The following is a 15,899-nucleotide window of genomic DNA, read 5'->3' as shown; positions in this document are numbered from 1 at the left end:
GACGCCCAGGTGTTCCGATACATGGAGAGAAGGTCTGATGGCCAGCGCAGTTTGGAGATGGATTAGTGATCACTACACAGCCAAATAAACCAACTAAAAAACAAGAGGCTTTTAGCTGAATCAACAGTTGTCTAGGAAAGAAAAAACAACCATATACGACATGACTCAGCTTTAAATACTATTATGTCATTTTAATAATGATTCAGCCGTAAGTATGATTCACGTGTACTGGCTGGATGGCGAAGGAGGAAGAAAGTGTGGGGTTACGTGAGGTAGGGAGGGGGGCTCAGAGAGAGAAAAAGAGTCTCAATCCTAATTTTCCAGAAGGGAGGTCACACGCAATATCCCAAACTGAAAGTACAGGAAAATAACAACACGGAGGAAACTGATATTTATGCAGTACAAGACACAGACACAATATTATACATTATATCTCAAAAAGCTATAGTCAAACATCAAGTTTTCATATATTTGTGGGGCTGATACCAGGCTTTCTACTGTGCTGTGTTGGTGGATTTATCTACCTCTGTAGCAACACCACACGTGTAATTGTTAGCACTTCACAATAAGCTGTGACGTCAAGACGGCAAGTATCCACCATATCCTTCTTGTTGAGGAATTTATCCTTCCTTTTGGGTGTTTGCTCTTTCCTGAAAATTTTAAAATGTTAAAAAAAATGAAAATCTTGTCCAATATTGTTTTATTAGAATATTGAACAGAGGACAGAGAGATTAGATACTCTCTTTTCAATGTTTATTTATTTTTGAGAGACAGAGAGAGACAGAACAGGAGCGCGGGAGGGGCAGAGAGAGAGGGAGACACAGAATCCACAGTAGGCTCCAGGCTCTGAGCTGTCAGTACAGAGCCTGATGTGGGGCTCGAACCCACAAATGGTGAGATCATGACCTGAGCCGAACTCATACACTTAACCCACTGAGCCACCCGGGTGCCTCAGGACATTAAATACTCTTGAACATGGGGCGCCAGAGTGGTTCAGTCTGTCCAACTTCCAACTTCAGCTCAGGTCATGATCTCTCGAGCTCTGCAACGGGTTCTGTGCTGACAGCTCGGAGCCTGCTTCGGATTCTGTGTCTCCTTCTGTCTCTCTGTCCCCCTCCCCGACTCATGCTCTGTCTCACTCTGTCTCTCAAAAATAAATAAATGTTTAAAAAAATTTAAAAAATCCTCTTGAACATAGGTCATCTTTTTTTTTTTTTTTAATTTTCATCTTCTCTGGGGTCTTGACATAATTTCTTCTCTTCTCCAACCTCCTTGATGATTTCTTCCCATCTCCTGACTTTAAATGTTGCCTCTACTCTGGCAGATACCTCTGTACATCCCTGCCTGAACCGTCTTCAACTCTTCATCCATCCATCCACCCCCCATCCCCCCTCGGCCTCTTCATCTCAACTCAGACGTCCAAGGAGCATGTTTTGAATTGAATTCTGAAAGTCACACCCAAACCCACTAGACCCACCATCTTTCTGACTCATAGACATAACCAGTAGCTCGGGCCAAAACATTTGGAATCGATCTTGACTCTGCTCTTTCTCTCACACCTCATGGCTCATTGATTGGGAAACCTCCCTGGCTCAACTGTCCAGGTCCGGCCTACAGTCACTTCTAGGCACTCCCCCTTCAGCCCCGCGGCCACCAGTGGCCACCATTCCCATCTGACCCCTCAGCAGCCACCCTGGGGTCTCTGCTTTTATCCCAGGCTCTGCAGTCTACACCCAGCCCAGCAGCCAGCCCAATCCATTTCAGAACCTGAGTCAGGTCTGTCTGTCTCCACTCCAACCCCAGCCAGGGCCCTTCCCACTCAGTGCTGTCCAGTCTTCACAGTGGCCCCAAGCCCCAGGTGCTCTGAGATGTCCTCTCTAGCCTATGCCTCTGTGCCAGCCACAGGGTCACCTGCTGTCCCGGGCACACCAGGGGCCCTCCTTCCTCGGCCTTTGCTTGGCTCTTCCCTTGACCTACATGCACTGACTTCAGACTCTCCCCTGCAGATGTCCCCGGAGTCTGTTTCCCCATTTTTCTCATTTTCGTGCATATTTCCCTTCTCAGTGACGCTGGACCCATCAACTCCTTGTAGGCAGGTCCTCTCGCCATCATACTCTGCATCCTTGCCCTCCATCTTCCACAGCACCTTCAAACAGACTGCACAATTTACTACTCATCACATTTACTGGGCAAGGATCTCTATCTTTACTGGCATATTTCCAGTGTCCAGAACATTCCCGGCCACACACCGAGCACTCAAAATACTTGCTGAATGAACTACAACTTATTTCAGTAGTTTAATGTCTACAAGTATCTTAAAATCCAGCATGTAGCTTCTTGAATACATCCATGGGTCATAATGCTTAAATACACAAATATTCTAAAATTTAAACTGAACTCAAACGCTCGTTTGCTCTGCCTCTTACAATCTTACATGGTCTGAAAAAGACTTCAGATTCACATGTCCCTCGACCTCCACGTTGGCCTCCAGCCTCAGTTTGTCAGTATTATAGGCGATTCTACGGCCAAGAACATCTGCTGTCCATTTTTTTCTTCTAACATATCGTTAACTTGCCCTTTTAAAATGATCTTCTACCAAAAGAATTACTACTAGCCATGTTGAGAGTGAAAAAAATAATAACAAATAACATCTTCTTTTTAATGCTCCGAAAGGCAGTAAGAAATGAAGATACAGACCTTAAAGTTCTCTTAATTAATCCTAAATTAATGAGTTCCAGCTCGGTACCTGCTTGGTGCCACCACTCCCCACAGGGACCACAAACCACTGAGACATCTGGAACGCAGGCAATAGGGTCACACACATCATGCTAACAGACATGGCCTTGGGCATGGCTCACATTCTGTAAATTACCTATTGTCACCAACAGAAGCTGGGGGGAGTCACCCAGTGCCAGAGACGCTGGGAAGTCAGCCCATCAAGGGAGATGTAAGATGTATATCTCCTCCCTAGGGTTCAGCAGACAAGATAGGTTTTTTTTTTCCATTTGGGGTATGAAGATTAATTGATTAGGGAGACAAAATGGCGGCCTTAAGGACGGATTGTTTTCCAATAACCTTTGGCTTGAAGATGTAGGAAAAATCTTATTTAGGGATTTAGTGCTAGCAGAAACAAGAAAGAGACTGATAGAGAGCAGAGGCATCAAAGATTGGCTGAGACATTTTTCTGCCAAATATTCCTCCACGTCACTCTAGGGACCCCTTTTTCTAGGGGGAAACGAGATTTTGCTTTCTACAGCTGCCAGTAGTTCTGCTGCTTTATGAAGAAAAAAGGGATTTCAATATCCACTGCTGCTCTTGTGGATTTCTTACAACACCCCCAAAAAATCACCTCCGAAGGAGAGAAAAAGAAAGGAACGGATACAGCCTGTATTTCAGGCAAAGAAAAATTAAGAATTAGCAGCTTTCACGACTTTCTGCAGGTTTTCATTTGCTCTGGGAGTTTCCTTCCGACCAGCTGACAGTCCGGTGGTTTGCATTCACTCCGGACCGGTCTCCAGCAGACTGTGCACAGCGCAATTCTGATCAGAAGTATCTCAGAACTACAACTGTCAGCGGTCACAGCGCATTTCATTCCGCACACGCACACACACACGCACACACACACAGCCCATAAGGGTCTTTCTACCCTTGAATGTGGTGGCTCAAACCCACCACTCCGCATATGTGGAATCTGAATCCCAGGGACCCAGGGATGGGTCAACAGCCTCGTTGCTGTGTAAGGGCAGAACAAGCATCAGATCCCACGTCTTACCAGTCGTCGTCACATTCTCCGTGTGTTTCCAGGAGCGTTTTGATTCCTTTCAGTGCTTCTGTGTGTCAAACAGGAACACGGTCCCATCAGTCCTGCGGCCATCTCTCAAGGGGATGGTGCCATGGCTGATTTCAGATGACGCTCAGAAAAGGAAGCCACCTGTCCCAGAGCCCTCAGCTTCTGACCGCTTGCTGCCGAACAGGGACTCAGCCTGGCCACACTGCACGGCATCCCAGATCCTCATCTGTAGGCCGGCCTGCTGATGGCTTTGCTAGAATGCACACATTTGCCTGGGGAATAGCGTGTGGCTCTTCCTGATTTAAGTGGAAAGTAATTAACTTCCTAAATGCTTATTTAACTTTAAGCGTTATTAGTTGGAGCTAATTAAAATATTTAGGATAAACTGACAAGCTGAAGCCTCGGGAAGGACTGACTTTGGTCAAATGCAGTCACCGTTAAATGCAGAGGTGACCCGCTCCAAGGTAGCACTACGTTTTCTACCCAAACATTCAATCGCCTTTTACTGAACTCCTGTGTTTTCAATTACGGGAAGACGTATGTTCACACTCGAAATGGAAGAGCGTGTAACTCTGACGGTCGCATCTCCACATTCTGCAGAATTCAAACAATGGAGCTGTGCTTGCTGGAGAAACGGCTGACCTCAGATCTGGGCTAAGACGGGACGGAAGGAGCGTGTGACGTCTCGTCCCGCAAGAAAGGAGGCCGTGTCCCAAGGACATCAGAGCCAGCTTGCAGAGGCTCCCGCTGGCCAAAAACGGCAGTCTTGGCATCCAGCAACACCAGCGCTCGGCCATGCTGGCCCTGGTTAGCACTACCTCAGCTCCCTCTCCGAGGAACCACACCTGTACGGGTGTATCTCGCCACGTGGCCCGAGGCATGACTCCCCAGACTGCGACAACTGCCCGTGGCCTTTCTCTCCATGGAAGTCCGGCTGGTTGAGGATAGGAACTGTTGCTCCTTTGTCACTGATCCCTCCGTTCCTGGGAGAGCATGTCCCATTCGTTATATGCCGGACGAATATTTAAGAATCAATCTGCTCATTGAGCGTGTGTTTCCACGACCCGGAAGCAGAACATTCAGGGCATCGTAACTGCAAAGCACATGGAGACCAGCAGCCTCTCTTAGGAAGGATTGTTTTTCATGCATTCGATGATTGCATCAGCTCGCCTAGCAGTAACCGATTGCAAACACACGGTTAACTTTTATGTGTCACTTACTGTCAAATACAACAGAAAAAAAATGTCCTAGTTAACATGCAGAAGAACCACATTTGTGGGGTCCTCCGCGGGCCTTGGGGAAGGCTGGAGGGGGTTTCTGGGTGGCGGACGCGGGTCCCCCGGCACATGGCCACATCAGCAACACAGGCGTGCTATAGCCACAGTCCTATTTCTGGCCATAACTTTACTGTTTGTAAATGTTTGTCATGATAAAGGGGTCTATGCACTGTTTGCCCAACACAGTTGTCTATGAGCCCGAGGCAAGAGTTAAAAATACAAAGCAGTGGACGTGGGTGTCTTAGCTGGAAGGAGGAAAGTTATAGAGAAACAAGTTTGAGTCGCCTTTCTAGCGCAAGACGCTCTTCCTGGCAAGGACGTGGACTTGAGCGAGTGGCCGGGAAGGGGCCGAGCTGGGAGAGGTGGAGACTGTGGTCTGGTTTAAGCCTGGACCAAACATTTAGTGGTTTAAAACATCACTAAACAGGCAATTTCATTTTTGTTTCCCCTCAAACCTCGACCATCTGAAGCCTGTGGCGCAGACCCGGCCACAATTATTAGGTCCGTCCTCAAATGTGTGTGTGTGTGTGTGTGTGTGTGTGTGTGTGTGTGTGTGTTCAAGGCAAAATGCATTTAAGCTTCTCTCAAGGGGATTTATGTTCAAACCTTGTATCACTTTGGGTTCTCTCCTGGAACTTCCCTAAGCTCTCCACGATGTGCTCATTTTTTCCTCATTCTATTATATCTGTCAGACTCCGCTCCTCTGTGAGTAGTTGTGACAGTCAAAAAAGGAAAGAAAAAACCCTTTAGGATTCAGAGCATCAAAGCCCATGCCTCTCCAGTTATATCTTCAAGAGCCCGGCAGCGGGGCAATCTTTGTGTTAAACAACCGAAAATGTGACATTTCAGTAGGGACAGATGCCTAAGTCTGATATAATAAATGCCTGGCAACGCTGTTCTAAATTTGCAGGGCACACAAGTAGCCTTAGAGGTCAATTTTCCAAACGATCCCTAATTCTTTCCTGACAATATATCACTTTACCGATGACCCCGACAGAAGCAGTTAGCTGCCCTCAAATCACACAAACCCCAGAGGCGAACGGAATGATTTCATGCATAATATAAACAGCCATTTAGAAAATAAAATCAAATCACGTAACATCAAGGTGGAGAAGCAGCCGCAGTTGGAGCTAACAACTTCCATCCGTGGAAATGTTTGCGGAGTCAGGGGTAACGGACGAGCGGCAGGGCCGCGAGCTGATGATGTGGGAGCCGGCACAACCCGCAAAGATGACAGCTCACGTCCAGACGAGCCGGGTGCGGTGCTCCAGACCCCTGTGTCTATAAAGAGATGTTTGTGTGAGAAAACAACGGGGGGCACGACCAAACTTACGAGGCGGAAGTCACCCCCGAAGGTACAAATTGCCTCGTGCCCATTGTCACAGGGATGCCCGCCCCCACCCTGTCGCCGCGGCCAACAAGGGCAAACGAAAGAGGTGTCCCTGCCTTTGCCCCTTGAACCGTTTGAGGAGCCAATGACTAACTGATGAAGGTCCGTGCCAGAGAAGTCAATGTAAGGAAACAAACCAACAGTAAGAGTACAAGATGGTCTGCACCGAAAAGCAAAACTTGGGGGGAGGCCTGGGGGGCTCACTCGGTGGAGCGACCGACCTCGGCTCAGGTCGTGATCTCGCGGTCCGTGGGTTTGAGCCCCGCGTCGGGCTCTGTGCTGAGAGCTTGGAGACTGGAGCCTGCTCTGGATTCTGTGTCTCCCTCTCTCTCGGCCCCTCCCCCACTCGCACTCTGTGTCTCTCTCTCACAATAAAAGGATAAACATGAAAAGAAAAGAAAAGAAAAGAAAAGAAAAGAAAAGAAAAGAAAAGAAAAGAAAAGAAAAGAAAAGAAAAGCAGAAGTTGGGGCCACACAGCAGACACAGGGCAGTGCTCACTGACACCCTGCTTGGGTTTCTGGGGTGCAGATTCTGATTATCCTGGGGAGATATTTCTTCAGAATGATGAGCTCGGGAGAAATGCGGACGCGATGCCCAGTAACTCTGCTGTTAGAAACTATTCTAGGGAAACACTTCTTTTAAAAGCCAGATGGCTTCGTGTCATTTGACTCACTGAGCCTTTGCTACCTGAGAGGTTTACGCCAGGTGCGTAATATCTGTCTCGCCCTCTGTCTCACGGAGGTAAAACCTTCCATCCTTTACAGTGCCATCAAAGTAAAACTGAGCATTCTTTTTAGCATCCAGCAAGGAAATCGTCACCATTTCTAGAACGAAACGCTAGCCGGGGATGGGAGGGGCGGGAGAAGAATGGGCCAGGGGACATTTTGTAGGATGACTGCGCGTCTCGTCTCTCTCCTGGGGCGTCCGCCCCTCTCAGGGGCTCATCCCTCATCGCCCCCCTTCTCCAGGACAAAGAAACCCTTGCTGATCGCTTTTAGCCATGATGCCTCTGATAACAAGATGCTTTTGTCAGATAATTTCTAGAACACCTTCATGTTATTCCTTAGAAGGAACGTGTGATACAGCTGATATAGCCTCAAATAGGATCATAGTAAAGGCAGCCGCTTGCTCTCCACAAAAAAGTTTTAAAAAAAATGAAAATGTAGGTTTCTGCCACATTTCCCGCATACAAGATTGTTAGCTGTTTGGAAAGTGACCTCCCTTCGAACAAGCTAATGCAAGAGACCCGAGGATGACGATTACAAGGAGGCTCTCTGAGGCTTATGCGGCTTCAGAAATCCACGCTAAACTGTTAGATAAAAGGATTTGCTTCGCTTTGTTTTGACACTGCTATTTCCCGGTAGCAGGTGTATAAACCTTGGGGTTTTTACTGGTTCCTGCCAATCCAAAATGATGGCAAGAAAGAAACATGAGGTCTAGACGTTCTTGGAGAAATTCTCCTTTTGTGGCAAGCATTTATGTGCAGCAGGAAGGCAGCGGGCGCTCCCGCCGAGAGAAGTTCGGGAAGCGACACAGGCACATTTGGGGAGCAAGCAGCGGGGTTCTGGGCGACGGTGAGGATGCGGGAAGTCAGCTCAGGTGTGCCCCAAGGTCTTGTACGGTGGTCTGTGTCCTTGTCAGAGAATTTTGTGTTGCCTGTGCCCTGCTGACGACAGCTTCCGTCACTCTGCAAGGCCATGAGCGCTCAGGCGTCCATGCAGCCCAGAGGACCACAGACCAAAGGGACGGTGTGACCCGACAGTGTCCCCACCTCTAGCACCCACCCGCCTGGCACCAACGAGGGACTGCATGGACGGGTGAGTAGATGAATGAATAAGCGAATGAAGAGAAGCACTGTGTAGAGAGGTGAGTATTGTGCAATCTATGCAGTGAATCTCCATTGATTATGGCCAAGGGGTGAGTGGGAGGAGTTATTTAAATAGCAAAGGACTTGTGGGCACGTGTTTCTTGCTGGACCAGCCACGACCCGAGGAGGAAGGAGGAGCGCCCTCTCATGATGGGGCTGTCTCTGTAACCCCCTCAACAGCCTGACAACACGCACGGCCTGCCCTCTCCCAGCCCGCACCTGCCGCTCCGGCCCCGCAGCCTGGCAACAAGGAGACCATCTCGCTTTGCAGCTCCCGGCCGCTCCTGGCAGAGCCGGTTCTGACACAGGGACTATGGTCTTTGCGTGGCCAGACGTGCGTAGCCCCCAACTGGGTCACAGGATCCCATGAGAGACCAGGAGACTCCGCCCCGGTGCCATCCCTTCGGACTTGTGCCCACCGGGGTAAGGATGCTGACTGTCTTGACTTGGGGGCTGATTCTGCAAGAGTTTCCAGCAATTTCACCAACTCCTCGCTCTGAAGACACCTCGCTGCGTAGAGTTTGCGGCTCCGGCCAGAGAGCGCTCCTTGTGTGCCGCGCAAGCTCGTGTGTTGCCACCGTGGGCGAGGTCTCTGTCCTCCCGGGCCGGGTGTTTTGCCTGCCCAGTGTTGGAGGAGCTCCCTGAGCAGAAGCTGGGAGTACGCAGCCCCGGCCCCCGTGTGATGCTGCGGGATGAGTGGAGGAACAACCAGGGACCGAGGATCTCAGCCCCACATCCTGGGAGTGTGGTCGTGCAGGGACATGGCCTGGGGCTGGCACCTCCCGCCAGGTGGGACTGAGGCCAGGCTCCTGCATGCCCCTGGCCTACGTGCGGAGCTGATACAGGAGTGCCTCCGGCGAATGCACAGCAGGGCTGAGAGCACGGGCGGGATGCTTGTGGGGAGCACTGTGGCCTGCGATAGAGCCGAGACCTGGGGGCATCACACTGCGCCCAGCACATGCCACAGCTCTGAGGCGGGATGGATGATCGCCAGACCCGGCTAAGCCGGGAGATGGCACCGGGAGCCTCCTCATCCCTGAGGGCCCTGCTGGGCCTGAGGTACCAAACCCTCCTCATCCCAGTGGAGACGAGGCAGGGCGCTCCCAAGGATGACATCCGCCATCTCGGCCACCTGCATGCCCCACAAACTGATCATGCCCCAGGGTGCCCGGCCACGGGGCGAGGGTGTGGTGGCCTCCAGCCGAGCCCCTCTGGCTGAGCAGGGCCCTTCCTCCTGATTCCCAGAGAGGTGCTGGAACTCCTCATGTCAGGGCCAGCCCCTCCCCCACCACGAGATTAGGGCAGCAAGCTTCCTGCTGCACCCTGGGCCCAGGAAGGCAGGGGGAGCCCCAGGAAGTGAGGGGACAGACACGTTGAGGGTTAATAAGCACGTACCTGAGGGGAGGCAGTCGAGAGTGGAACCGTCAGGGACGGTACCCCAGACGGCCTGGGCTCTGTCCCCGCTCACCTCCCCACCGTGAGGGATGGAACCCATCGCCTTCTGCCCCGTGGGGTCCTTAGTTATAAAATGGGATGAGCTCAACACCTGCCTCACAGGGTCACTAAGAGTCTCCGTGAGCTCACAGATACGAAAAGCGCTAGACGTGAGCCGATGCACGGTAAATGTTATCGCACGAGTTACAACAGTTGGAGATGGGAGCGGCGGGAAACTGAAAGGGGTACATGTCAGCCTTGGTGACTTCCTCCACCCCGGCCCGTTGACTCAGTGCCGTGGAGGCGCCTAAAACAGGCACCGTCCGTTTGGAAAGCAATGGGGGTGCTGTGTTCTGTGCCGTCCCTTCAGACAGGGTCATGACCGCACAGGGGAACATCCCTTAGCGTCCTCCAGAATCAAGAATGGGGTGTTGGGAGCACATGCTCGTAATGAAGTTGCCAATAAGGGAAGGAAATGGAAAACAAGACCTCGATCAGATAAGAAAATGCAGTAAGACAGGATTTACTGTGGCAAGGGGTCCCTTGCAAGCCTCTCTGAGACTACGGTAGGGCTGTGGCAGGCGAGGCAGAAGATGCAGGGGTAGATGCCTATGCAGGTGACGGCTGGAGGGGGGAGGTCAGTCCCAGGAGGTCACCCTGAATGACACGGAAAGGAGGGAAGGTGACCCAGTGACCAGCTCGAGCACTGGTCACACCCTGCGCCCGGGGAAGATGTATGCGAGCTAAGGACAACCCCCCACAACACAGCCCCTTCCAAGAACCTGACACGGAACTCCGGGGCTGTCTTTTTTCCTTAACGAGGCTCCGGTTTGCATCAGTCCTGACCCCACAAAGCCTGGACCCGCCCCTGTAGGCCCTGGTCCTTCACATCTGTCTGCAGACCCTCTAGTGCTCAGATTACTGAGATGCGGTCCAGGACCTTCCTCAGTAGACCCCACCTCTCCTGTTTTTTCTGACTTTGAATGTTTTCACCAGCACCTTGATTTCCATGTTATTGTGTAATATGCCATGCTTGAATAAACATCATGTCCAATTAACAAAGTACCACAGCCTGGGTGTCTGACACTACAGACGTCTATTTTCTCACAGTTCTGGAGGCTGGAAGTTCAAGATGGCAGCATCAGTAGGGTGGTTTCTCCTGAGCCCTCCCTCCTTGGGTGTAGATGGCCTCCTTCCCCCTGTGTCCTCACACTTCCATTCCTCAGTATATGTCTCTGTCTTCACCCCCGCCTCTTCTAAGGACACCTGTCATATTGCATTAGGGCCCATCTACATGACCTCATTTTACCGTAATTACCTCCTCAAAGATCCTGACTCCAAGCACAGTGACACAGGGAGGTAGGGTTAGGACTCCAGTGTTTGGGTAGAAACAGCTCGGCCCCAGAACCCCAGGTTTCTGAGCTCTCAGTACTCTTTCTCCCTCAGCAATAAATTATCCTCAGTCAGAAGCTTTAGCAGGAGTGGGGAGGCGGGCGGTGAGGACCAGAAATTCCCCTGCGCCGCCTTCAACAGAGCTGCGAACGATGATCTACGCAGAAAAATAAAGTCTTTCCTCTGAGTAATTGTTCACTGGTTCCTTTAGAAACTGCTCTAACTCAGGGACAAATTTATTTCTTTTACAGTACTTCTAGTTACAAATATATGGTTATTCTGAAACAGAACTTTAAAAATTAATAACATATTTAAGTAGAAGACTTTACAGGTTTTAAAACATAAATCTAAAGTGTTTCCATGACACACGGTAATAACTCTGCGAAGTGATCATAGAACCACTAAGTATAAACTCTCCTTAATGTCATTCGCCGAGACGTGTTAGTGCAACATTTATAACATATTTCAGAAGCAATGTTAATATTTCATCAAATCTGAAGCAAATAGCCTTTCAATCCATATATTAAAATCCTAATAGTTGCTATTACACCAGAGGCTAAAGGCAACAATAAACCATATGGAAATAAGACCATTCATCTCCATCCAGAACGTTCATACTCTCAGAAATTGCGTTGAGCTCTTGGCTCCCTGACAGTTCTTGTTTCCATTACTACTTATGTTTATTGCACATCTTTATGGAAAAGTTAAAAATATTAGAAAAGTAAAACCTTAATAGAATATAACCCAGAAAGTCTCTAAGAAGGCGGCACGGACCGCTAGAAGCACATTGTTCCGGGGGCAGACGTGCAAGCGAGTGGCTAGATGGGGTCCGTGTGGCTTCCGTGGGAAAGCAACCATGTAAAGACAGTAACTTACAGACCGGCGGGCACGAGGGGCTTTCGTGTCAAGTTAAACTCCTCAATATTAGAACCTTATGGTAATGTGTGATCAATAAAGCTTACCCAGGGGTGAACAGAGAGAGGCGTTAAGTACTTATAAAAACAATTCCTAAATTGCCTTTTTACATTTGAAAAATAAAAGTTACATATGGTATGTTTTGCATTTATTGAAATGCCATCATACCATGCACTGAGTTTTTTAATCTCCTAAGGCATTACAGGGAAACGTCTTATTTTTTTCTTTTTAAAGAAATTTTAGGGGCGCCTGGGTGGCGCAGTCGGTTAAGCGTCCGACTTCAGCCAGGTCACAATCTCGCGGTCCGTGAGTTCGAGCCCCGCGTCGGGCTCTGGGCTCATGGCTCAGAGCCTGGAGCCTGTTTCCGATTCTGTGTCTCCCTCTCTCTCTGCCCCTCGCCCGTTCATGCTCTGTCTCTCTCTGTCCCAAAAATAAATAAACGTTGAAAAAAAAATTAAAAAAAAAAGAAAGAAAGAAATTTTAGCTTTTTGTAAAGTAGGTCTCAATCCAATCTTAAAAATGTAGTAGATTTGATTCTCACACTCATACAGGTTTATAGATACGTATGTAAGTGGTTTTCTGTGCCCGTTTATCAATTATTCTATCTATCAACAGAAAAGATGAGCTAATATTCACTTCTACGGAACGGAGATGAAAAATGTGTAAAGCAAGTTAAAGCAAAAGCCGATACGATTCTTACAAGTTTTTTTGAATTTTGAGCGTTTGTGTCCAGGATGCATATTTATGATCGCATCTTTTTATTTCTTAATGTAGTTCCTTTAATTATTTTAACTCATGTAACGCAACCGTTACTGCGCTTTGGTACATATGCGTGTTTCATGGAAACGAGCTACGAAGGCTAGGTCTGTAGAGACGCCCAGGGCCTGCGGAAATGATTTACCCAAGGATCACAGGTGGCAACTGCTTTCCACGAACGCTGATGTCGTTCAAAACATGTTTAGAATTTGTAATTCAGAATCATCTCCAGAGTCTGCCGCATATGTCAAAAGAAACTAAATATTTACGATGCGCCTACCCCAAGCCAGATAGCGTAAAAAGCACAATGTGATCTCAGCTTATTTACCCCATGCTGCAGAATGGTCACTGCTTTTCCGCTTGTTTGTTTGTTTCAATTGGGAGGTTAAGTTCTTGTTGTTGGTCGATTTTCACAGATGAAAAGGCCGGGGTTCAGTGAGATTAAGTGCAGGAAGTAAGCTCAGGGGTTTGCCGAGTCCATTGCAGGAAGATCACATTTCGATTTGGGGAAACGGCAGGAGCCATGTAGAGCCAAGTGTGTGGACCGATGTGGCGACCGACCTGGAGAATTTTGTAAACTCGATTTTTCACAAAGTCTCTCCTAAATAAAATGATGTGTGTTCACAGGACGGTTTTGACGCCATTTCTACAGGCAGCTCCCACACCTCGGAGACGCGGTCTCCCGTGGCAATGGCGCCTGGCTCTGTGCCTCCCAGCGCTCAGGTCACCTCTCGCCGGGACCTGGGCCAGGGCAGATTCTGTGTGGTCCCAGCCCCCCAGGCCCCGCCTATCTCCTGTCGCCCGCCCTGGACTGGACTGTTAGTTTTCCATTTTCTCTCTCTTGTCCATTCTAAGTGACACCACCTTGGTTTCCCCTGGCGTTTAGGGGGTCCCTTGGGACCTGTACCTTGTGCTACTTTTTGGGGAAAGACAAGTTACACCCTCAAAATTCACCCCAAGTACAGACTTCCAGTTGTAAGATAAATCAACACTAGGTAATGCATGGACAACATGATGACCGCCGGATGGAGCGAAGGAAGAGCGGGAAGAGAGGAGATCCGAAGCATTCTCCTCAGGGGGGGAAATTAGCTTTTTCTTTGCCTTGCATTGTATCTATAGCAGATGATAGATATTAACGAAGCCTGTTGTGATAACCATTTCACGAGATGTAAAGCAAGCCATCCTGCTGGACCCCTTAAATGTATCCAGTAAGGCATGTCAATTTCTCAATAAAACTGGAGGGAACATTCTCCCCAAAGTGTTACATTGGAAGGCGGTACTACTTTGAATGTACAAGTTCTGATATTTATAAAAATGACTCAAAAGTTTGTATGAACAGTAAGCATCACATGAACACACATTCTATTGTGCTGTTTTTGAATTTCAAAAACTCAAATTCAGGTTCTGACACGGGCAAGCACTTAAGGGAGAGTTTATGTGGAACTGAGGACAATAGGATAGTGCGGAGATCTCTTTGGAAATCTATTCCCCTCTCCTATTCCTAATGACCCAAGAACAATAGTCTTAAGGTGGGAGAGCAGAGCGAGGATCTGTGTTCTCTCCCTCTGGTCCTCACTGGGAGGGGCAGGGACCCCCCCAGGTGGTCTGGCACCCATCTGAGCGGCTGGTCCACGGTGGAGTCCAGGCAGAAACCCGGGCTCACACTCCGGTCCCGGCTCCTCTGCCAATTCTGGTGGAAGACGCCCCATTTTGGAACGGATTGGGAAAGCTTTGAATCAACTCCATCGGATCTCTGTCTTTCATCCCACACTTTGGTTGGGGAAACCCTGCCCCTCTCCACCTTCATGTGAGAGACCCTTTTGCAATTTATTTTGCCCTGACTCCCTTTTCATGAAAGATGGTTTCAATTAGTTCCCTGAGGAGAAAAATATTACTTGTAATTCTGTCTCACCCCCCCCACCCCTCCCTGTGCACATCTCTTGAAAGGCTGGCGCACTTCAAGAGTTGAATTTGTTCTCTGGAATATTCTAAGATGCAATGAAACCTTCCCACTTTACATTGTTTACGAATGTGATCTTCCTTTGTAAGCAGTATTTCCACCGTGATCCTAAACCCTCAAAACATTGTGGATTGGTCCTCTGCAACACGAAGGCTCCCAACAACATTTCTTGACCGTAAACACACAGCCAGTGTGTGATGTTCTAAACAGACGGTAGGATATTCCATAGTAAAATAGTCAATCTGCAATCCCCAAGCGGAATTACTGCCCTTATGCTCAAGCATGTTGGGGGCGGGGGGGAGTCATCACCAGGTAATTCAGTATCACCTCAAGACGCCCCAAGAAGGAAGCTTGCAGCTGCCTCCCCTCCCCACTCCACCCACTAGAGACCCATAGACTAAGAAGACTCAATCTCTGAGGAAAACTCCTTCAAGTACAAACCTACGGATGAGTCTCTTAACCACCTTTGTTTTCTTTTCTATTTTGCGTTATTCTCATCCACAAAGCGGATGGCCTCGTCAATGTTCTAGATTCTTTTAATTCTTTAGATAAGAACCAAGTTCAGCCTGACAGGCCCACACCTGGCTGCAACATGCTGGACTCAAAGGGAAATCATTATATTCCAACCGCTCGGCCCTGGTCCGCTTCACACACTGTTCCAGGGAGTTCAGAAGGAAGCCCGGTTCATCCTAAAACACACACAGAAATGATTGACTTGGCAACTCTAAAACCCACCCCACTCTTCAGAATCCCCGGATTCTACTCCCTGTGTCTCGACAGGTGACAGGGCCCAAGATGGGTGGTCACAACCCATGCGACACACTCCTGCTCTCCAGAAGGACGCTTCCGCTATTCTGTGAAAAGCATCCTTAAGGCCACACATCAGTTTTCAGAACTTAGTGTCTGACCTTACGGTATGTGGAGAAGGAAGAGAAAACGTGAGGCTCAAGTACAGGAAGATGGAGGGCTTCATTCCTCACTCCTGGAAGGGCTGTGAGGGCAGAGGAGGAGACGCTTCCATGTGGAAGGTTTGCCAGGAGACACTGTTTGGAAAGTCCTGGAACTCACGTCCTCGCATCACTGCTGCCCAGACATCCTACGGTTACTCCAAAGCCCA

Source organism: Puma concolor, chromosome A1, assembly GCF_028749965.1.
Source record: "Puma concolor isolate L17-30 chromosome A1, mPumCon1.1.hap2, whole genome shotgun sequence".
Lineage (NCBI taxonomy): Eukaryota > Metazoa > Chordata > Mammalia > Carnivora > Felidae > Puma > Puma concolor.
This window is presented reverse-complemented; position numbering follows the sequence as displayed.